Source organism: Polypterus senegalus, chromosome 2 (genome assembly GCF_016835505.1).
Source record: "Polypterus senegalus isolate Bchr_013 chromosome 2, ASM1683550v1, whole genome shotgun sequence".
Lineage (NCBI taxonomy): Eukaryota > Metazoa > Chordata > Cladistia > Polypteriformes > Polypteridae > Polypterus > Polypterus senegalus.
This window is the reverse complement of record NC_053155.1, coordinates 266,821,387-266,844,633: the sequence shown is the minus strand read 5'-3', so window position 1 is coordinate 266,844,633 and position 23,247 is coordinate 266,821,387. Positions and strand designations below refer to the sequence as shown.

At 39.6% G+C, this 23,247-nt stretch overlaps 1 protein-coding gene across 1 annotated transcript in view; it reads left to right on the top strand.

Moving 5' to 3' along the window:
• Positions 1 to 23,247, top strand: part of flt3 (fms related receptor tyrosine kinase 3) — a 127,758-nt gene that overhangs the window by 12,714 nt on the left and 91,797 nt on the right. The window lies entirely within an intron of this gene.

Genomic DNA, 23,247 nt, shown 5'->3' with positions numbered 1-23,247 from the left:
TGTATTTGGTAGGTTAGCCTTAGCAGTGTGATATCAAGTAAAAACATAAGTGTAGCTTACTTACAATATACCCTTGAAGCTGTAGAAAAGTTGTGAAGCTCCCATCACACTACGCACCTTTTCAGAAGATATTCAGCCATAGCCTTCAGTGCAGTCATGGCAAGCTTTGGTTACTGCCAGACATGTGGTTTGACAGCTACAATGACTCCGTTTGTGATCTGGCATTTGATTTTATCTTATGTAATAGAGACAGGCTCCTGTGTGAATGACAGCTGACTACTAATGTGAGCACAGCTTAAAGTACTATGCATATAATGTAACCAGGAGAAAAGAAGAAAAGCAGGTATTTTGATCTTTGCAAACAGGAGAGTCGCTGGTCTGTCTGATGTCTTGTGTTTGTTGTGTCATGACAGAATGGAAATAGGAAAAAGAAAGGGCACAGGTACCCAGAAAGTATTTGTAAAAGCACTAGCATTGTCAGCCAGCATGTTAATTGGCTGTCAAAATGTGGTGAGCTCCAGATAGTTTGGAAATGTGAAACAGTACTGAGAAGTCATAAGCTTTAACCAGCTTATTATTTATAGTCGTGGAAAGCATGGCCATTGAGGATCAATTGACAGTAAAACTGTGGAAAACCAGGGTCACTGGAGCCAATCCCAGCCAACACAGGGCACAAACCAATCCCAGGCAGGGTGCCAACCCACTGCAGGACACACACAAACACCCCAATTTAGAATCACCAATCCACCTAACCTGCATGTCTTTGGACTGTGGGAGGAAACCGGAGCGCCCGAAAGAAACCCAGGCAGACACGGGGAGAACATACAAACTCCACACAGGGTCTCCTAACTGCGAGGCAGCAGCGCTATCCACTGTGCCACCGTGCCACCCATTAAGATTACATGTTCATTTTAAATATTTTAACACGTCATAGCAGACAGAACAGGTAAAATTTAATTTTTCTTTTGATCAGAAGCAGATAAGTAGGTTATGAGAAACTGATACATTCTGAAAACTCAGTCAAAAATAGCATAGTGGATTTAGGTGATATTGCAAACTATGCAAACATTGACAAATTCTAAAACTGGAATTTAATATTTAATATTAAAAAAAGCTTTTTCATTTTAAATGCAGTCAAATCAAAAAAATATTTCCAAATTTCTTGCAAAAGATAAACAAACATGCAAGTGTGAAAATATAAGATACTCTAATAGAATCTTAATGAACTTCATATTCAAAACAAAACAAGTTGGAAATGGAGGTTTTAACATTGTGTACAGAAGTCTCTAAACTTAAAATGAAACACTCCATAGCCCAAAGCCGCTAATGAATATTACGATTATCTTGATAATGACTATTCCCACTTATAATAATTTAACATGAAACAGTAAACTTATGACTGAATAGAAACATCAAGAAAAAATAATACTAGAAGCAAATATATTTACCTTTGTGTCAATTTTTAGGTGCGCTCATATATAATGCTTGAAGCACCTATTGCTATAGCTTTTTTTGTCTGACTGTCTGCCTGAAACAACTCAAGGAAATATTTCAAGACAGTTCAATTTTTTGATGAGATAGCACAAACAAATCGCAAGATGTTTTGAAGTTTCAAAATCTACCCATGAAATTACTGACAAATTTGCAAACTTTGCTATCTTCAGTATGGGAGAAACCCAATGCAGAGTCACCTAGCACCAACGTCTGTCTTGTCAACATCACATTGTAGGAAGTAAGCAATATGGAATGGGATGCCAGTCCATCCTGTGACATACTCATATACATACATACACAGACCTAATTGATGTCGTCATTAACTGGTAATCTATCATAAATATCTTTGGGTTGTGGGTGAAAACAATACTCCCTATAAAAGAATGTCACAAACGTGTGAAAGCTCAATATGACTAGTGGCTGGTCTGCAAATCAAGACTGATGGAGCTGTAAAGTCACTAACCACTTTGTAAAAATACCTTCACATTATGAATCAAATATAGTTATTATTTAATGATAATAGTAATGCTTTAGACAATTGATTATTTGAATATTGTCATTTTCATTTTTTTATTTCATTTCGTTTCTGAATTCAGGATCAGTTTTATCACGTTTATCACAATAGATCATAACAAACAGCAAAAATCACAGACCTGGTTTTTGTAGTTGCTTTTTGACTTGACGTTTAAACTTTCAATTTTATCCGTATATGCTGTATGTAAATAATGGCTAGGATTCTTCTTGTTCTTGAAGAATTATTTAATCCATAGCACATAAAGGTAGCCTCAAGACCAAAACACATATTTTTGTGTTTAAAATAGGCTGAAAGTCAATTTGCCAGTGAGTTTTGATACTTGATTGTAACATCTGTCCCCATAAAACCCAGAATTCTGAGATTTAGAAGGTTATTGATATTACATGCTTTATGTCTTAACCATTTCAGATTTAGATTAGACCATTACATGACTGTAACATTTGCTTTAAAGTAAAAAGGCATGAATCTCAAATTGTTTGTGTGATATTCTTGTGCTGTAAGTAGAGGCCCATGTTCATGACGTCTGTGAGGGTGCATATCCACTAGACTTTATCAAAGATGTCTTATGTCATCAACCCCTTGGAACACAAAATGACATAATTATACACTATTCTAATACAGAATCATCATGTCAAAATTTACTACTCCTGGCCAGCAGTTAACCAGAAGAACTTTGCAGGGAAAAACATGTCAAATTAACATGTTAAAAGGAAGTGTACCGTATTTATAGGAATATTCCAGATATTTTTAAAATAATTAAATAGAAACTGCTACCATATGTATGGTATATAAATATCGCTTAAGTCTCTTAGTTTACTTTATTGTGATGGCTAAATTCCTGAGGGTTATAAGAGTATAAAAGAGACATATCTACTGAAGATTCAGCGCAAAATAACTCCAGACCACAGAACTTTTATTTTAATTTCATTTGATTGGTTAATTAACAGGAAAATATTGTGTAACTCCACTAGCTAACAAGCTATTGTCCATACCTAACAGTCCTGCACAGGATTATTGTAAAGTGTGATGATGGTGAAGGCGGTTGTCTACCAGATTAGACTTTTCTTCTACTCATTGTCTTTTTGTCTTAGCCAATTTTCCTCAAAACAGTGTATAGTTAGTTCTGAATTCTGCTGGTAGGTTGTACAACCTGCCAGAGGTTCACCATTTAAAATCCTTGCAGGGTAAGGATCCATGTTATTGCATTTCTGATCCCAGGTAAGATTAATCAAGAGGTGAATACTTGGATGAGCATTCCTATTTCCAATGAACTATGTCTCAACCTGTTTACAATGGGGGGTGCTTTCATCTAATAATAGTCCACTCTGGTCATAGATTGGAAACTAGCCTGCCTGGTCTTTGACAACACAATGACCCAGGCGTATCAGTTTGGTTGCATTTTCTTTGAGGATTTTGGATTTCTTATACATTCAAAAGATAACCTATCAGCTCTCACTTGGCCCATTATAAGTAAGAGTTGATGTGTGTAGCTGTGCCCTGTGATTGACTGGTCTTCTAACTTGGATTAATTTTGTCCAGGATAGACATTGGGTTTCCACAACCCTATAATATATATGTATGAAATGCACTGATAGAAAGAATAACACAAAGCTGAAAAAGATGAAAACATTAATTAACAATTGCACATTCTTCACTACATTTACTAAAGCTTGAGCGTCTTATAGTTATTCATTGTTATTAAGTAACATTTCTTGATTAACTCACTATAAATTATTGTAATTATAGTTATATTTACATACTACAAACAATAGAATACAATTAACTCAGACTTCAGAAAATCTCCTAACATGGATCATTTATTATGTCACCTTTTCCCTTTTTCCAGTTGAGAATTTTGGACATAACAGTCTCAAAATATAGCATCAAGAAATAGAAAGGGAGCTAGTCTGTTGTGGGTCAAAAGCATATTCTTCCCCATGCATCCCCACCAGTTTGTTATAGTTATAGGGAGCTTTCTATGCGGTGTTACCTACTTCATGTACAGGTGTAAGAACCCCATGGGTATGTAGATAGACTCCTGGCCAGAGTGGGGCTGGATCTAATTTTTACTGTCCATGTTGGTAGAAATGACCTAGATAGGGGTAGGCAACCACTTCTGTAATACAAATTTAACGAGCTAAGTGCTCATTTAAGGATCAGATGCAACAAGGTGCTCTTTTCAGAGGTTCTGCTTGTGACATGCAGTAAAAAAATAATATTAAAGTGATTAGAAGGTTTAATGTATGGTTCAAATTTTAGTGTAGGATAGAGGGTCATAAGTTTATAAGACATTGGGATGCCTTCTGAACAGATGGCACATGTACCACCAGGATGGTTTGCATTTGAACAAAAGCATTACTAATGTATTAGAAAGGCCTATGGGTCAGTTAGGTGCTGGCTGGACATGTTAGTGAGAATATGTGGATTTTATAAGAATGCATAAAGGATAAGAGGCCTGAGATTGACAGTGTGTTATAGACTACCACTCTCCAAAGTTGTATTTATATAAAAATGCAAATTTATATATGGAAGACTTTAATCATTCATCCATCCATCCATCCATTATCCAACCCGCTATATCCTAACGACAGGGTCACAGGGGTCTGCTGGAGCCAATCACAGCAAACATAGAGTGCAAGGCAGGAAACAAACCCGCCAGCCCACCACAGTTAATCATTCAAGTACTAACCAAAAAAATAACTGCAAACAACAGCACTCAGGAAGAGGAAATCATAGATGTGATCATTGATTTTTTTAAAACATTATGTTAAAACATCAGCATATCTAGATTTATAATTCAGTAAGGATCAGAATAGAATTTAGGGAGCACAGGTGAGAGTTAGAATGTAGTACTCATATTTTGAGCAAATGCAGAAAACTGGGGCAAGCATTTAAGTGGAGCATGCTGAAAATTATATTACATACAGGACAAGTTCATCCCAAAATTAAGAACCTTTAGGAAATGTAAGAGAGACAGACGGAGAGAAAAATCCACAGTAAATTAAAAAGGAGCTAACAAAGTTCCTTGTTTATTATGTTCAAGACCATTAGAGGGGAATATTGTAGAAATGCTAAGGTTTCCTCAAATTTTGAATGAAATGAAGTGTATTAGCAACTAAATTATATGAGGAAATGTAAGTATACATGGAAATCAAACAGAAAACACTCTAAATTCACATTTTTCAGACGTTCACACAAATACAGTTGTCAATAACCTCCCGGTAGCTATAGAGATTATTAAGGAGATAGTCAGTGATTTGGAGATTTCAAAGAGAGCAAGAAAAGATTTAAAAAGTTAAAATCAACTGCAGTAATGCCAGGTTGCTTAAAAAAGTTAGTGAATACGTATACTGTATAAACCCTTAAGATCCAATTTCTTTTGAAAAACCTGCACACTTGAGATGCTGTATGTCTTATAACTAAAACCTAACAAATATTATCCTATTACAGGTAAAATTCCATTACAACGAATATCTTTACAATGAAATTTTCATTACAACGAAGTATTTTTATGGTCCCGACAGCTTCCCCATATGACCTGACATTTTTTGTTTCCTGTGGTTTTCAGTGATACCTTTCGCTTATTGCTCGTCAACATTTGAAAAACATCCATTGGAATTTGACTGATTGTCACCCTCCTATAGAAACGACAGACATGAAAAAACGATAACAGTTCATATTAGAAAAAAAAACTTTAATTTTTTACAGCTTTCGATTACGGCAAAAAGAAAAAAGACATTGCCAGCGAATTTGGAATTTCACCATTAATACTGTCAACTTTCTTGAAGAGCAGAAAAAGAAGAAAAATCTTGGGTTGCAAACATATGTGAACTACTGCATTTGAAGACGTCAAAAATGCAGTTTTTATGTAGTTCAGTGATGCTCGTTCAAGAACCATTCCTATTAATGCGGCACTCATTCAAGAAAATGTGAAGTTTGTAAACTCTCTTGGGACCTCCCCCAACTAGACAGCACGCCAAAGAGCGTCCCGAAGTGCGATCTCCGCATCTGTACGGGGCAATAGCAGGCTCACAGCTATGGTGCGTCTCTCCGCCAAAGTAAACAGAAAAGATCTCGATGGGTGATGCAAGGTTAGGAGCACGTAAATTGTAAATGCAGATAATAAGATTACTTGGTCACTGACCTGGCCACGATCTATCTAGTGGCTGTGGTTGAGCGGGAGCAGAGCATTCTGCTTCTTACACAAACACACATGTCTTTCATTTATATATAATAAAATATGTGTTTATTTTAGTAGTTTATGTATTTTCTGTTCATTTTGTTCTATTTACTTATTATGTAGTTTCTAGGCGTCTGACGTTGTTCTCTTATGCTCCTTGTATTTTGTGGGTGGAACACCAAGAGGTGGGGCCACCCTTGCATCACTGCTCAGGAACCGCCCCTATCCTGTAAAGGCAGTTCCTTAGTGGCTCATTAAGTGAGTTTTTCAGAGTGTATTGTGGGTATTGCCATTACTTTGTTTATGCTGTTTTAATTTTGCCTTTTGATTGAGCTATGAAAAAGAATGAATTTAAATCCTTTCTATTTAGGCAAACAGAGAGCAAGAGGAGATGTAGAATTGTTCAAACCTATGAATGGAATTAGTGCAATGGATTTCAGCTGCTACTTTAAAATGATTTCTTCAACAAGAACAATTAGGGTTGAGATGGAAGATGTTTAAGAGTAAATATAACTCATATATTAGAAAGTTTGATTTTTTTTTCATGAAGAGAACCATACATACAGTATGTGGAATTTCAGTACTTTGGGGACTTTTAAAGCAAGTTAAAGAAATTTTGGAAAATTTAGGTGAATATTGATTTGACAAAGCAGGATTAGCTGAGAGGCTTTTTCATGTCAAAATTGTTATTTTGTTTAAGCTGACAATCAAACTGCATTTCTTTGATCAGGTGAATGGACACATCAGTGGAAACTCTACACAGAACTGGCAGTAATACCTTATCTGAATATATGTTATTTTGTAGGGTTTTCCTATATAAAATATTTGCCTTTAGATGTACACTTAGACAGCATGGTGGTTGTCTCTAAGCTTCAGGTAATTTGGTTTGAATTTCAACCTGGTCAGTGTCTGCAGGAGTTGATACAATCTCCCCATGTCCTTGTGATTTTTTTTACTCTATGTACTCATACTCTGATTTTACCCCTGGTTGCACAAAAAAATAACCTGTCTACTTTGTGTCCTGGGTCTTACTCTGCATGTCCTCCGATGAGCCCCACTTGGTAGACTTTATGGAAGTGTTGCTCAGGAGAGATCCTTTAATTTTTGTGAATACTGTTTTTTTTTATCATTTTGTTTTTGAAACATCTAGTCTCTCTGGTATTTAGGGCTGCAATATTTTTCTACTATTATTTTCCTCTATTTTATTCTAAAGGGTATTTTGATCCTTTGTAATAATGTTTACCATGACAGTGGAGAGTGCTGATGTGTTGTGTTGTCAGTTGGAAGTAAGACTTTTTACTGTTTTTGCTGGCAATCAGAAAGTTGCCAGTTCAAATCCTGTAAATGCCAGAAGTGACTTTATTCCTTTGAGCCCTTGAACAAGGCCCTTAACATTCAATTTCTATGTCTATGTGTATGATTTTAATCTGCATCCTGCCTTGCAAGCAGGTCCTCCATCTTATAGTGGTAACTTGGGGGTTGGTAAAAGGATTGGTACTCCAGCCATCGTAGAAAACCTCACTGATGCTAAGGTGTCAACCACTGCACTCAGGTGCCAATCGAGGTGATTCATTGTGTGGTGTGTGTGGCAACGCGTTATCAAAGCATGCACACAACCTCCTCTGTACATGAGAGAATATTATTACCACCTCTACTACTACCACTGCTACTACTACTAGTACGACTACTTCTTCTACCATTAGATGTCCAAACTGTCTAAACTGCCTCTTTGAGCCCCAAAGAAGCACCTGTTTTATTCCGAGGTTTTCCTTGTGACCACAAAATAATCTTTCCATTTAAATCAAGAGTTCCCAAACTTTTTTCGGCCGCAGACCCCTTTACCAAAAACTTTTAAAACCGTTGACCCCCTAGTCATTTAATTTACTTACTCAAATTAATAAATTTGTACAGTCCATCCATCCATTACTCAACCCGTTATATCCTAACTGCAGGGTCACGGGGGGTCTGCTGGACAGTACTCGATATTAAATATTTCACTAGATATCAATCTTTTCATATTAATCACTTGTAATTAATGATTGAAAAAGATAAAAGGACTATGGAATTTGGCATTATCTTGTGCAACATTTAATATCAAAACCTGCACTAATGAAAATTAAAGCAAAAAAATTACGAGCAGAGTTTTTTTTTACATTTTGACATTTATGAAATAAATATGTAAATTCAAAATAAGTACAAATAGTCCAAGCTGTACTGTATGCATTTCTTTTTGGTTCAGTCATATTATTATCTGAAGAAATAAAAACTTTAATTAACAAACAATTTCGACAGCCCCTGTGATTAAAAAAAAAACCAATAAAGTATGTACTTACTTGAAACAGAAGATTTTTGTTCAAACTCGAATAAATAAACTGTGTCCTCTGATTTTCTTTTCTGCAGTACTGCTCCTCAATAAATAATTATATTCAAAGTTCAAATCACAAATAAGTACATGTCATATCAAACAAACTAATTTATAGTGTTTTATCAAAGCATGACCGTACAAGACTGATAGATTCTGCTAATATCGAATATCCGTCGTCTCATCCCACCCATCCATCCATCCATCCATCCTCTTCTGCTTATCCGAGGTCGGGTCGCGGGGGCAGCAGCTTAAGCAGAGAGGCCCAGACTTCCCTCTCCCCGGCCACTTCTTCCAGCTCTTCCGGGAGAATCCTGAGATGTTCCCAGGCCAGCCGGGAGACATAGTCCCTCCAGCGTGTCCTCCCCACCAGGGAGGCGTCCAGGAGGCATCCTGATCAGATGCCCGAGCCACCTCATCTGACTCCTGTCGATGCGGAGGAGCAGCGGCTCTACTTTGAGCCCCTCCCGGATGACTGAGCTTCTCACCCTATCTTTAAGGGAAACTCATTTCAGCCGCTTGTATTCGCGATCTCGTTCTTTCAGTCACTACCCATAGCTCATGACCATAGGTGAGGGTAGGAGCGTAGATCGACTGGTAAGTTGAGAGCTTTGCCTTACGGCTCAGCTCCTTTTTCACCACGACAGACTGATGCAGAGCCCGCATCACTGCGGATGCCGCACCGATCCTCCTGTCGATCTCACGCTCCATTCTTCCCTTACTCGTGAACAAGACCCCGAGATAGTTGAACTCCTCCACTTGGGGCAGGATCTCTCCCCCAACCCTGAGAGGGCACTCCACCCTTTTCCGGCTGAGGACCATGCTCTCGGATTTGGAGGTGCTGATTCTCATCCCAGCCGCTTCACACTCAGCTGAACCGATCCAGAGAGCTGAAGATCACGGCCTGATGAAGCAAACAGGACAACATCATCTGCAAAAGCAGTGACCCAATCCTGAGTCCACCAAACCGACCCCTTCAACACCCTGGCTGCGCCTAGAAATTCTGTCCATAAAAGTTATGAACAGAATCGGTGACAAAGGGCAGCCCTGGCGGAGTCCAACTCTCACTGGAAACGGGCTCGACTTACTGCCGGCAATGCGGACCAGGCTCTGACACGGTTGTACAGAGACCGAACAGCTCTTATCAGGGGTCCGTACCCCATACTCCCCGAGCACCCCCACAGGATTCCCGAGGGACACGGTAATGCCTTTTCCAAGTCCACACAACACATGTAGACCGGTCGGGCAAACTCCCATGCACCCTCCAGGACTCTTCTAAGGGTGAAGAGCTGGTCCACTGTTCCGCGACCAGGACTAAAACCACACTGTTCCTCCTGAATCCGAGGTTCACTATCCGGCGGACCCTCCTCTCCAGAACCCCGAATAGACTTTTCCAGGGAGGCTGAGGAGTGTGATCCCTCTATAGTTGGAACACACCCTCCGTCCCCTTTTAAAGAGGGGACCACCACCCCGGTCTGCCAATCCAGAGGCACTGTCCCGATGTCCATGCGATGTTGCAGAGGCGTGTCAACCAAGACAGTCCTACAACATCCAGAGCCTTAAGGAACTCGGGCGATCTCATCCACCCCGGGCCCTGCCACCAAGGAGTTTTTGACCACCTCGGTGACTTCAGTCCCAGAGATGGGAGAGCCCACCTCAGAGTCCCCAGGCTCTGCTTCCTCATGGAAGGCATGTTAGTGGGATTGAGGAGGTCTTGAAGTACTCCTCCCACCGACCCTAGCGTCGAGTCGAGGTCAGCAGCGCACCATCCCCACCATATACGGTGTTGACACTGCACTGCTTCCCCCTCCTGAGACGCCGGACGGTGGACCAGAATCTCCTCGAAGCCGTCCAAAGTCGCTCTCCATGGCCTCTCCAAACTCCTCCCATGCCCGAGTTTTGCCTCAGCAACAACCGGCCGTTCAGCTTGGCCTGCGGTACCTATCAGCTGCCTCCAGAGACCCACAGGACAAAAAGTCCTATAGGACTCCTTCTTCAGCTTGACGGCATCCCTCACCGGTGTCCACCAACGGGTTCGGGATTGCCGCCACGACAGGCACCGACCACCTTGCGGCCACAGCTCGGTCAGCCGCCTCAACAATAGAGGCACGGAACATGGCCCATTCGACTCAATGTCCCCACCTCCCTCGGGGCGTGGTTGAAGTTCTGCGGAGGTGGGAGTTGAAGCTACTTCTGACAGGGGACTCTGCCAGCCGTTCCCAGCAGACCCTCACAACACGCTTGGGCCTACCAGGTCTGACCGCATCTTCCCCACCATGAAGCCAACTCACCACCAGGTGGTGATCAGTTGACAGCTCCGCCCCTCTCTTCACCCGAGTGTCCAAGACATATGGCGCAAGTCCGGCGACACGACCACAAAGTCGATCATCGACCTGAGGCCTAGGGTGTCCTGGTGCCAAGTGCACATATGAACACCCTTATGCTTGAACATGGTGTTCGTTATGGACAATCCGTGACGAGCACAGAAGTCCAATAACAAAACACCGCTCGGGTTCAGATCGGGGGGGCCATTCCTCCCAATCACGCCCTTCCAGGTCTCACTGTCATTGCCCACGTGAGCATTGAAGTCTCCCAGCAAAACGAGGGAATCCCCAGAAGGTATGCCCTCTAGCAACCCTCCAGAGACTCCAAAAGGGTGGATACTCCAAACTGCTGTTGGTGCATATGCACAAACAACAGTCAGGACCCTTCCCCCCACCCGAAGGCGGAGGGAGGCCACCCTCTCGTCCACCGGGGTAAACCCCAATGCACAGGCTCCAGTGGGGGCAATAAGTATGCCCACACCTGCTCGGCGCCTCTCACCGGGGGCAACTCCAGAGTGGTAGAGAGTCCAGCCCCTCTCAAGGAGATTGGTTCCAGAGTCCAAGCTGTGCGTCGAGGTGAGTCCGACTATATCTAGCCGGAACCTCTCGACCTCGCGCACTAGCTCAGGCTCCTTCCCCTTCAGAGAGGTGACATTCCACGTCCCAAGAGCCAGTTTCTGTAGCCGAGGATCAGACCGCCAAGGTCCCCGCCTTCGGCCACCACCCAACTAACACTGCACCCAACCTCCTTGGCCCCTCCCATAGGTGGTGAGCCCATGGGGAGGAGGACCCACTTTACCTCTTCGGGCTGTGCCCGGCCGAGCCCCATGGGTGCAGGCCCGGCCACCAGGTGCTTGCCATCGAGCCCCACCTCCAGGCTTGGCTCCAGAGGGGGGCCCCGGTGACCCGCGTCCGGGCAAGGGAAAACGTCGTCCAAGGTTTTTATTCTTCATCAGAGGTTTATTGAACCGCTCTTTGTCTCATCCCTCACCTAGGACCAGTTTGCCTTGGGTGGCCCTACCAGGGGCATAAAGCCCCGGACAACATAGCTCCTAGGATCATTGGGACACGCAAACCCCTCCACCACGATAAGGTGACGGTTCAAGGAGGGACATGTTTATGCTACATGTATTTTCATGCATTCTTACGTGTTACTCTTTTAATGGCACATTTTACCTTTTCGTTTGCAAGTTTGGTATGTAATGTGTTTTTATCAAAAAAGTGTTTTTTTTTTAAATTATTTTACTTCTTAATTAGGTACCTATCGGAATCATAGATATTTTAAAGTAACAAACAAATAGCAGTAGTAAGGTGGTCTATTTTTGTTGTCGTCGACCCCCAAATTTTTTTATTGAAACTATCGACCCCTAGAAAGTTCAAATCGACCCCAGGGGGTGGATATTGACCACTTTGGGAACTCTTGGTTTAAATACATAAAGAATCAAGTCAGTGACAGTGACACTCGGGCAGTGGAAGCGAATCATAAAAGTTAAACAGGTAGGGATTAAATGATCAGACTTCCAACTCATAATAAAGACAAAAACAAAAATCTATTTCAGCAATGAGAAATCTTGAAGCAAACCTGAAATTGGCTTGATTTGAAATACTTTGCTCAAAAACAGACAAGTTCTTCTTTCATAATTACATGTTTAGATATTGTAACTAACCTTTCTGTAAAATGATGGCGATTACATAATTCAAGTGACACACATACAGAGACTACTAGACAAGTGCATGGCATGTGTGATGACAAATATGAGTAACATTTCTGTGAAATACAAAAATTAAAATAGAAACCAAAACTGAACCAAATAATGATGTATAAAACTCCAAAAATGTTCAGTACTGAGCTCTTCGCCTAGGGAACTTGTTATTTGCATTATATTTCCAGGTGGATAAATGCTGCTTCATTGTAACTTCTAAATCATTTCATTTTGTGTTTCTTTACTTTGAATTCAAACTTCTTGTTACATGTGTGCAGCAGTGAACAGTAATCCAACACAAACTGCTGTTTCTAAGTGTTTGTCTTGTTTTGCAGAGTTTTCCAATGCAGGTGCACACCAGTATTTACAACGTCTTCTTTTCATTCAGTAATTTATTAATTTTTTTGAAACTCCTTCTTCCAGGTAAATATAGCAGGAAGTCAGAGCTTTGTCAGGTGGAAGCCTTACATACTTCATCTTGCACACCTTCATGTACAAACCCATGCTCAGTCGCACCCTGCTAGTTAAGTTAAAATTAAACCTGCACAGACTAGACACAATATACAAGTCCATGCACTCAGTGCCAGGGTCAGGTTCAGTTTTCCTATCATCTGCAAATTTCACAGTTTTTTTTTTCCTGTATCAATGTCTGAATGGATGGTGTTACTCTGAAGTAGGAGGTGCAATGATCCTAATATAACTCACTGAAGACCTCCACAAAATTGTCACCCAATAAGAATTTTGAAAGTTAGCTCTTTCACTAGTACTTTAGTAGATTGTTTTCTTTTTTAACACATTGCTTAACTTTGATTTTTTAAACAGAATAAAACTGGTGTTCATATAAAGCCTCAACTGATATGTTAATGTGTGTTTAATGTGGAAGTTGACCTTAAAGTAGGATTACTAGGCCAAAAATGACATGGCTTTGAAGGACTATTTTTCGTTTCCCTTAAGTATTACTGACATGTTCTCGTTTTTGAACTATATTTTGTTTCTGTAAGTACCCATATTTGGTTGATTCTTGTTGATACATGAAATGACTGATTTTTTTCTGAGTAGGTGGGAGACAGAGAAACCATGGCATTCATGTTTTGGTTTCATGGTTTTTACTGTCACATCCTCATCTATGACATGAGACGTATACAAGCATGAAAGCGGTATAGTTTCAGTTGTCCAAATTCTTCTGATCTGCAAATGTTTTGAACTTAAGTATAATTACAGTTATCTGTTTTATTGTAACTATATTTGCTTGTTGACTGTGCTGGTTTAACTTGTTCTTTGGAGACATAAAACTGGATAGCAATTATGCTTTTGATATCCTTCAATGTATTTTAAATTGTTTTCGCAAGACTTAACTTGATATATATTGAACAGCAAAAACAAGTCAAGTTGGCTTTATTGTCATACCATCTATACAAATACCTTGGTACATTATACAGTGGTATGGAATAACATTTTCTGGAGCCACAGAGCAATATTTAGGCAATAAATATGACAATATAACAATACAACAGTGGTGGGGAATTTTACATAAGAGAATGCAGAACAAAGAACAACATCTGTTCAAGATGACGTGATACTGACAAACCTGTGATGATAGGAGATGTACAATGGACAATGAATGCAAAGGAATGCAGAACAGAACAACAATTAGATAGAAGCCTATAACGAGAGGGCACAGGCAGGGACAGGGGCAAATATTTTTGTGATCCTGAGGGCCTGTAGGAAGAAGCTTTTTTTTCAATCTGGCAGTATTGAGCTGCATGATGCCGGAAGGAAGAAGGGAGAACAGATTGTGGGAGAGGTGGGATGAATTCCCAGCAAAGTTGGAGGTTTTATGGATGCAGCATTTTGTAAACATGTCCATGATGGAATGGAGAAAAGTTTCTGCAGTGTGCATAATCCATTCAATGGACTTGCAGTTCGACTGATTACAGTTCCCATACCAGTGAGTGATGCAACAGGTTAAGACAGTTTCAATGACTGCCCCTATAAAATGTGGTGAGGATACAGCATGGAAGGCTTGCCCGCTTCAGCAGGCTCAGATAGTGGAATCGCTGCTGTGCTTTGTTGGTCAAGGAGGAGGGATTGATAGGGCACAGCAGGTCCTCTGCCAGGGGCATGCCAAGGAATTTGGTGCTTTTCAGTCTCTCTACCATAGACCTCTTGATGTAAAGTGGAATATGGGAAAGATGGGTCCATGATCATCTCATTAGTTATGTTTTTTACTTTATTAATTATTATTATTAGTTCAATCAACAGTGAGAAACAGGTTGCTCCACTTCCGTTTTGTACTTTGTTTCGTCATCATTGCTGACAAGATCCACTACTATTGTGTCATCAGCAAATTTTATAATGCTGTTGGAGTTGGCTTAATGTTGCTTTGATACAAGTCAGGGCTTGATCAGCCCTGACTGGGTCACCTGGGTGAGGGTGTATGATGTTGTGAGACTCAAAACACCATATGAATCCAGGAATCATCAATAATTATGTATCCCAGCACATCTGTAGGATGTATCTTTTACCTGCTACACACGCAACTACATCGAGCTAATTGAGTCACAATTTACCCTGTCATGAATGTCTCTGGGAGGACACAGAAAATGGAAAAATCCTACTCAGACATGGAAGGAATGAGCAAACCCCAGTGACCAGGATTGTAGTCTATCCCAGGAATCTGGATCTGGCAAGCAATCTTCTCTTCAATCTTGAAATGGAAAAACTGGGTTTAGACAATTGGAAATGTATGTAAATAACTATTATTTATAGCAGTAATTGTGAAAATAAACACTCAATTGTAAATATAGATTTCTAATAGTGTTGCATTATGGCAGCATGGTTATTAGTACTTGAATCCCGTGTCAGGTTATTGTCTGCATGAAGTTTGCACATTTCCCCATGTATTCATGCATTTCTCACTGCGTACTGTGGTTTTTCTCCCACAACTACTGTTAGCTTAATCGATGAGTTTAAATTTAGTCTTAAGTTGTGTTTTACTGCTTATTATAGTAACGTGACATAGTGTGGTCCACCCAAATTTCTTGAAACATCATGAACATCATTATTTAAAAAATGGGGAAACTGACTGGAAGAATAACTCAAAATAGATAGAAATGAAAACAAAAAACAAAAAAAAAACACCAGTCCTACTGTATACCAGCTTCAGCCATCATGTAGTGTGTGCCCTGCCTACAGCTTGCCAGTTTTCTTTTTTTCTTAAATCTGTTAAGTCTCCTCAGCTGTTGTTTTTTTTTATTCAAGTTTAAAACTGCTTACTCTGTTGTTCTCTTTTTCACCAACTTTAAGAATAGTAAACTGCAGCCATCTGTGCCTCATTCTGGAGTTACCTGGCGGTGAATGGACATTACACTTCATGATTCACATCATTGTTATTTATACTTCTAGATATTCAGGAATGGATTTTAGCTGCTTGGTCTTCACTGGACAGTACAAGGTCTTAGGCTACAGATATCTCCCTTTAGTACTTCCTGGTGTTGCCTACTCTGTTTTAATCTTTTGCTACGATGGATGCCTTCTCCACACTTTCAAAACACTTAATACCAATCAGACATTAAAACCACTGACAGGTGAAGTGAAGAACACAATGATTATCTTGTTACAATGGCATCTGTCAAGGGGTGGGATATGTTAGGCAGCAAGAGATCAGTCAGTTCTTGACGGTGATGTGCTGGAAGCAGGAAAAACGGGCAAGTGCAAGGATCTGAGTGACTTTGAGAAGGGCACGATTGTGATGGCCAGACAACTGGGTCAGAGCATCTCCAAAAGAACAGGAGCATCATGTATAAATGGTGCATACGCACAAAAATGTTGCGTATGCCCGTTTCCACACTCTAATCAAGATGTATAAAATCTAAACTTGGTGTAAAGCCACACACATTTTTATTCCAACTCAATCCCTGGCGTACGCAAGTTTTCTGCTCGGTTTTGCAAACTGGCGGCACCCAACGTCAAAGCAGTGCTATTGTTCCAGTGTGGTTTCCCTTTCTTTTTTAGATCCACATCCCAGAAATGAACCGCATATCATTTATTAGTTTAAGATATCTGATTGTAATTAATCTGTAACAATATAATTGTCCACAGAATGGCCAAACTATTCCAAATACCATAGCTGCTTTATCGTTGTTACTCTCACTACATCACTATTTATCCCTCTGTAACCGAGTGTGGAATCACAGCTGTACAGCAGCTGATCGGAAGGAGAATTATCAGGATACAGCATCAAGCACACACTGCCTCAGCCTTGTGCACAGTCTATTTGAACTTCAGAGCCTTTCCTGTAGGGACCTTGCAGTTAAGCAACAGTTTCATCCCAAAAACTATAAACGCACTCAATCAGTCCATCAAGTGCTCCTGGTAAAACTGTTTGTACTTGTAAGTACAATTACCTCACTGTACAGTTATAATATTGCACATCCTGAGACACTTTATAAAGAGCGTATTTATGTATGATGACGACTGGCTTCTAAGTCGGATTAGATTTCCAAGCGCTATCTTCTTAAAGCTCTTGATATAATTTTTAAGATGAAAGGCAGCAAAGTATGTTTATTACATTATACAGGTAAAATTTTAACAATCTATATTGTTAATAATTAAATGTGATTAAACTAGTAACGAGCTGGCGCCCCATTCAGGGATTGTTCCTGCCTCGCGCTGTATACTTGCTGGGAATGACACAACCCCAGATGGATAGAATAATTAAACATGTAAAATGAAGATATTTCAATGTTCCTTAAAAGTTTTGAAGAATCAGTGTTCTCAGCTTACAGATGGCTTTACATCTATTACAGAGCTGATTGTGTCGTGATTAGTTACTTGGAGAAAGAAAAGTAAGGACAGGCATTGGGGGTTCGTACATTTGAAAGAGACAGTACTGCTTCAATAAATTATTTTATTGAAGGTCACGCATGGCACAGCAAGCATCTTGCAGGAGGCTGGGACAATCTCTGATGGGGCACCAGTTCATCACTATCACTGCTCCACCGTGTTCCCATGTTTAATACATGCTTTAATTCCTATCATCATGAAAATGATATCAAGTATACATCTTAGTATTTAAATTGTTCAGCGAGCTGTGATATCATGAATGTAATTTATTCTGTGTCCTGTCAGAGGAAGAGAAAGCCTGTTTAAGAAGCACATAGTGATTCACACACATAGAGCACATAGAAGAACACATAGAATACGAAGCATTCAATGTGCTACTTTAGTTACGATGGTATTTGAGAAACTAGTAAATTAAATGATTTTAAGATGAATTTTATGACATTCTACTTTAATGACAAAATAAACTACATGATTAAAGTGGAAATTTCAAGATTAAAGTTAACATTTCAAGCTTTTTTCCCTATTTTTTTTATTTTCTCTGTACCCTAGTAAGCTTCCATATGACACTCAGATAGTGGGATACGACTCGCCTTTTCACTGCGACTTTGATATCTGGCAACTTCTTTTTTATTTTGGACACTGTGTGACTTTGTGAAATTGAGCCTTCGAGTTTCACCAACACTCTATGTCACTTGATCAACTTCCCTTTGTTGTTTATACCACTGTTTAAACCAATAAATAGTACGTTTTTCCTTTCCTCCACTTGGGATTCCCTAAAATTCTTCTGTTTTCCCCTATGTTTTTGCCATTGTCTTTTCACAGAACGCTGAACTTAAAGGCTATTTATGTTGATTTGCATATTCAAAGAGGCGGAATTCTGGGAGGAGACTGGGTGGAGTGACGTGCGCATGGACGTGCGTTACTTTTCATGCTGACTGTGATTTATGGAGCGGAAGAATGTGGAAACAGACATACACACAGATTTATGCATCTGGATTTTTTTGTGCTTATGCACATTTCTGCTTTTGTCCGTACGCCATGTTTTAGTGTGAATTCTATGCACGCCGTTATGCATGATGCCCCAGGTGTTGTGAGGTGTTCCTGGTATTCAGTGATTAATACTTACCAAAAGTGGTCCAAGGAAGGAGAATTGGTGAACTGGGGACATGGTCATGGGTGCCCAAGGCTCATTGATGCTCATAGGGAGAGAGGTCTGGGCCATCTGGTCTAATCCCACAGTAGAGATATTGCAGCACAAATCGCTGAGGCTGTGTAGTTGTAGACTGGTCAGAGTGCCCATGCTGATCTCAATCCATCACCATAATCACCTACAATGGGAATATGAGTGTCAGAACTGGACCACGGAACAATGGAAGAAGGTGGCCAGGTCTGGTGAATCACATTTTCTTTTAGGTCATGTCCAGGTGCATGGGTAGAAATGGAGACCCCACCTTGCCACTTTCTTGACATTAAAAGATTTGCTGCTAACGTCTTGGTGCTGGATACCACAGGACACCTTCAGAGGTTTTATGGAGTCCATACCTTGATGGGTCAGAGCTTTTTTGGCAGCAGGAGGGGGACCTGCACAATATTAGGCAGGTGGTTTTAATGTTGTGGTAGATTGATGTATACGTATGCTCAGACATTCTTCCCAGCCTGGTGTATGCACATCAGTCCTTTACACATAAATGTATGTCAGAGAGCTATGCTGTTTTCACACACTATGGGATTTTTACATTTTTGGAGTTACCACTTGTGACACCTCACATTCCTCTTTCACTATGGTCACGTACACTTCTAGTTAGTGTTTTTAGAGGCTGCAGTTGATATGCTAATCAGTTTTCACAAAAAGCATCTAAAAGATTAGTTCTAGTTTCTTTGTGACATTAAAACACAGAATTAACACTTTCGGCAGGTGTCAAACTACTCTGAATAAAATGCAATAACGCATTCTACCTGACCTGGTTTTTCATTTTTGTTTTCCTGTATAATATGCTAAAATGGCTGTCCATTTGTCTGTCCAGGATTTTAAATCACCTGTACAGGGTGGTCCAGATCTAATAATGCAATGCAGTAAAACAATATAAGACAAAAGAATTGTTTGAAATATCTTGTAATAAACGGAAATAGACTTACATTGAATTAAGTCACTGATTTTCCATGTAATGTCCCACTTGTCCTAAATTTTTTGTGAATTCTCTATTTAATAAACTTAATAAATTATAGTGTAATGAAATTTGCATAATTAGATCTGGACCACCCTATAGTTTGCAAACCATTTGACCTGTTGACCTGAAATTTGGCACACATATACAACATGACCTCTACTATCCGCTTTCAGGATGATGATTGACCTCCAAGGTCAAAGGTCAACCAGGAAGGTCAAGGTAAAAAATCAAATAACCTGTAGCCTGAAATTTGGTACACATATACTATGCGGAAACTCTGCACTACAGCTTTATATTACAAGTAAAGAGTTTTGGAATTATTACTTTGGTTATTTTTATTTTATTTTATTGTAGAATCAACTCTTGGCAGCAGGCAACAGGACAGCCGTGTGGCGCATGCGTACGGACGCCGTTCTCATTCCCTACCACCTTCACCGTTTCTTCCCCTACCTCTTTATATCTTAAAGTATTGTACACATATATGGTCAACGGAGTATTGGCAAGTCAAGTGTATTCACTGCATGTTATCGTGCAGTGCACTGTTACTGTCTAGTATGTAATATTACTGAATAAAGAGAGAGGTCAGCACTATACTACAGCTTGGCAAATTTGATTAAAGGATAAGTTCAATATTTTTCAAGCTGAATTTATTTCTTTGCAATTATGGTCTATAATAATTTTCCACATGAAATTGTGTTCTTAAGTGGAGTTTTTTTTTAATACATTTAAAAAAATATCCAGCCTGTTCATTTAAAAATGAAGGTGAAGGGGCAGGAGTTCGAAATCAAGCCTTAAAACTTTACCAATACATTCACTTTAAAGCACCAAAGATTTTCATCTAAGAAAACGTGCCTCCCCTGTTTCTGAGGCCTGCTTGTGACCACCCAAGTAAACTATAAGTAATACATTTTAATGCTTAGTTTTCACAGCGACCATATTGGTTGGACTTTTGACATTTTCCATAGGTGAACCACTAATTAATGCTTGTCCTACGCCTAGCCATAGCTTTAGGTTGCATATTTTCCTCCTTTACTTTATCCAGTGGTTTCATCAATGGTTATGCTCTCCATTAGCTTTTAGGAAATTATATTTTACATGAAGGTGTGCCGAGAGTCTGATAGACAGTAGTGGTACAGGAGTCAGTGTGCCATGAAATCAACTGATTTGAGCAAGTATGATTTAAAACACGTGACAGCCCCAGCCGCACATTTGAAATCGTATTTTTTTCTTACATCATGTGTACTCAATTTTATTATTTTATATGCAAACTGAATCACACACAGACAGAGTGAGCGGTTTAAAAGTGTACTCAAATTGTGTTTTTTTTCTCTCATCTAAAGTCACATTCCACATTGCATACAGCAGCAAGTTCATGCAGACCATTAAACTCCAGTGTTATCTGAAAAAAAATGTGCCATGTTATCATTTTGGTGCTATCTTTTGAAAGTGAGTATTCAATTTCATTACATAGTCAAGTTAAATTTGTCAGCTTTGTTTTCAAATTACTCTGTTGTATGTAAATGCATGTGAAAAAAACCTGATTGATTTAATCCATTTTCACACCACTTTGTATCACGCTTTGACCATGCTAAGCATATACATTATATACATATTAGTATAAAAATGTTAAAAACTGCGAAAATATTTTTATACCTTTTGCAGTAGCCAAAAAGCTTTGAGTTGTCTATTCCAGGCTCAGATTATAATGCATCTTAGACTGATTAATGTCTGGTTTTTAAAGGCAACTCCTTGAACCTCTTACCAGAGAATGAATGAGTCAAGGTTGTCATTCAAGAAGAATAAAAATGAATAAAGGAGAGAATGACCTTTAATTGGAATTCAATTAAGAAAATTGGATAAAGAACTGTGCAGGACACCCTTGAATGTGCTAGTCTTCGATATGGTCCTACCTCGTTGCTCACAAAGCCTGGCTTTCATTAATGTCTCGCAGTGTTCTGCACTTGCCTGTTTCTTGTTAGTATTTCCATGTTTCTACTAGGAAACTAGGATTGAGGACATTACCTCAAATGCTGCTGATTCCCTGCTCACTGTGAAGTTCTCTGTTGAATGAGCAGATTTTATAGATAAGCTTCATTTTTGCCAGTTTAATAATTTCCTACATCACAACGTTTGCAAAACTGAACATATGGTACTACTCTATAATATGGTATACTTTACAACACAGTAGCCTGCTTTTTCATTTGACAGTTGGGAAATTACCTTTAGCTCAACTGGATGTGTTGTCACTTCTGATTCAGAGGCCCTGAGTTGGCAATCAGCCCTCTCCATGTGAGGATGTGAAATGGAAACCGAGGCATCTCTGGGCAATTTCTCATCAGTGACATATCTCTCCTGTTAAATAAATTCTCTTTAGAACTGAAGTATTACTAGATTACAACAGATTACAGATTGTTACAGCAAGTGTCTTGACTTGAACATTACTTCTCATCTGTCACATATCTTTGCTCACTTCATATTTGTTATTAGATCTCTTTCAAATTATACTGATGACTTCTACCTCTTGCTTACTTATTATTGATGTTCAGCCTGCATCTGCCTTTTATATCTTAAGATCCTGATAAGTTATACTAAGTGATGAACCAGCGATTTGCGTAAAATTAATTTCACCAAAATTATTTTTGCAAAACTATAGTGTTTTGCATCTAGCAAAGTTTGTGCCATTAGAAAAGTGTGAAAGATGTTTACATTCCAATTCTGGGTTTACTTTCCTTTCATATACTAATTCTGCATGCACATGTCTGTTGCTTAGTGTTTAAATAGTTCTGTAGTACAACAAAAAAAAGCAGATTTATTTTCTGTTGTGTGTATTGCTGAGCCGTGAGATGTTGGTTGTTGTGGTAGTACGATGCCCACTTTGCTAACTACCTGTCTTTTTTTGTTCATTTTTGTGCCAATTATTTATGTTAACTAGGGGGCTTCTCCCGCTGCTCGCTTTGCTCGCCAACCCCCCCGCCTGTGCTTTGCGCCAGCAACTTCGCATCTCTGTCGCTCGCGTATGTGGATTTCACTATCACCAAGCAACAAAACTTTTAATTCTCACAGATAGGGAAGAAACACTACTTTTCCCTGATGGCAACACGAATTAGTCGATCTACAAGTCTCCAACTTAAAGTTTAAAGCCAAACAATATCTACATACTTCTATCAAATCACCATATATTTGATCTCTTTTCACTTTTACCTTTTCATCAATATCACATTGAATTTTGATTCTGTGTTTGGAATTACATCGTGACAACACAACTATAACTGCCTGTGAGTGAATATCACTTCTTTCTCTATACAAGAAATGTGTCTGACAATAGCATTCACACAAACTACCTTTTTTTTTCCCTGATGGCAACACAAATTAGTCGATCTACAAGTCTCCGACTTAAAGTTTAAATCTGAACAATATATTCGATCTCTTTACGTTGTTCTGTTATTTCACCGAGTAATAATTTCCACTTGTTTGCGCTAATGCGATCTTTACTATTCTTTTTTTGAGACTTTCAAATTTTCAAACTTCCATTATCTCTAACCTGCTCTGCATGTGTACCACGCCAACATTTTTGAATTCTTTACGACATTCTACTTTGTCATCTGGTCTTTGTCTTTTATTTCTGGCCCCAGGCAT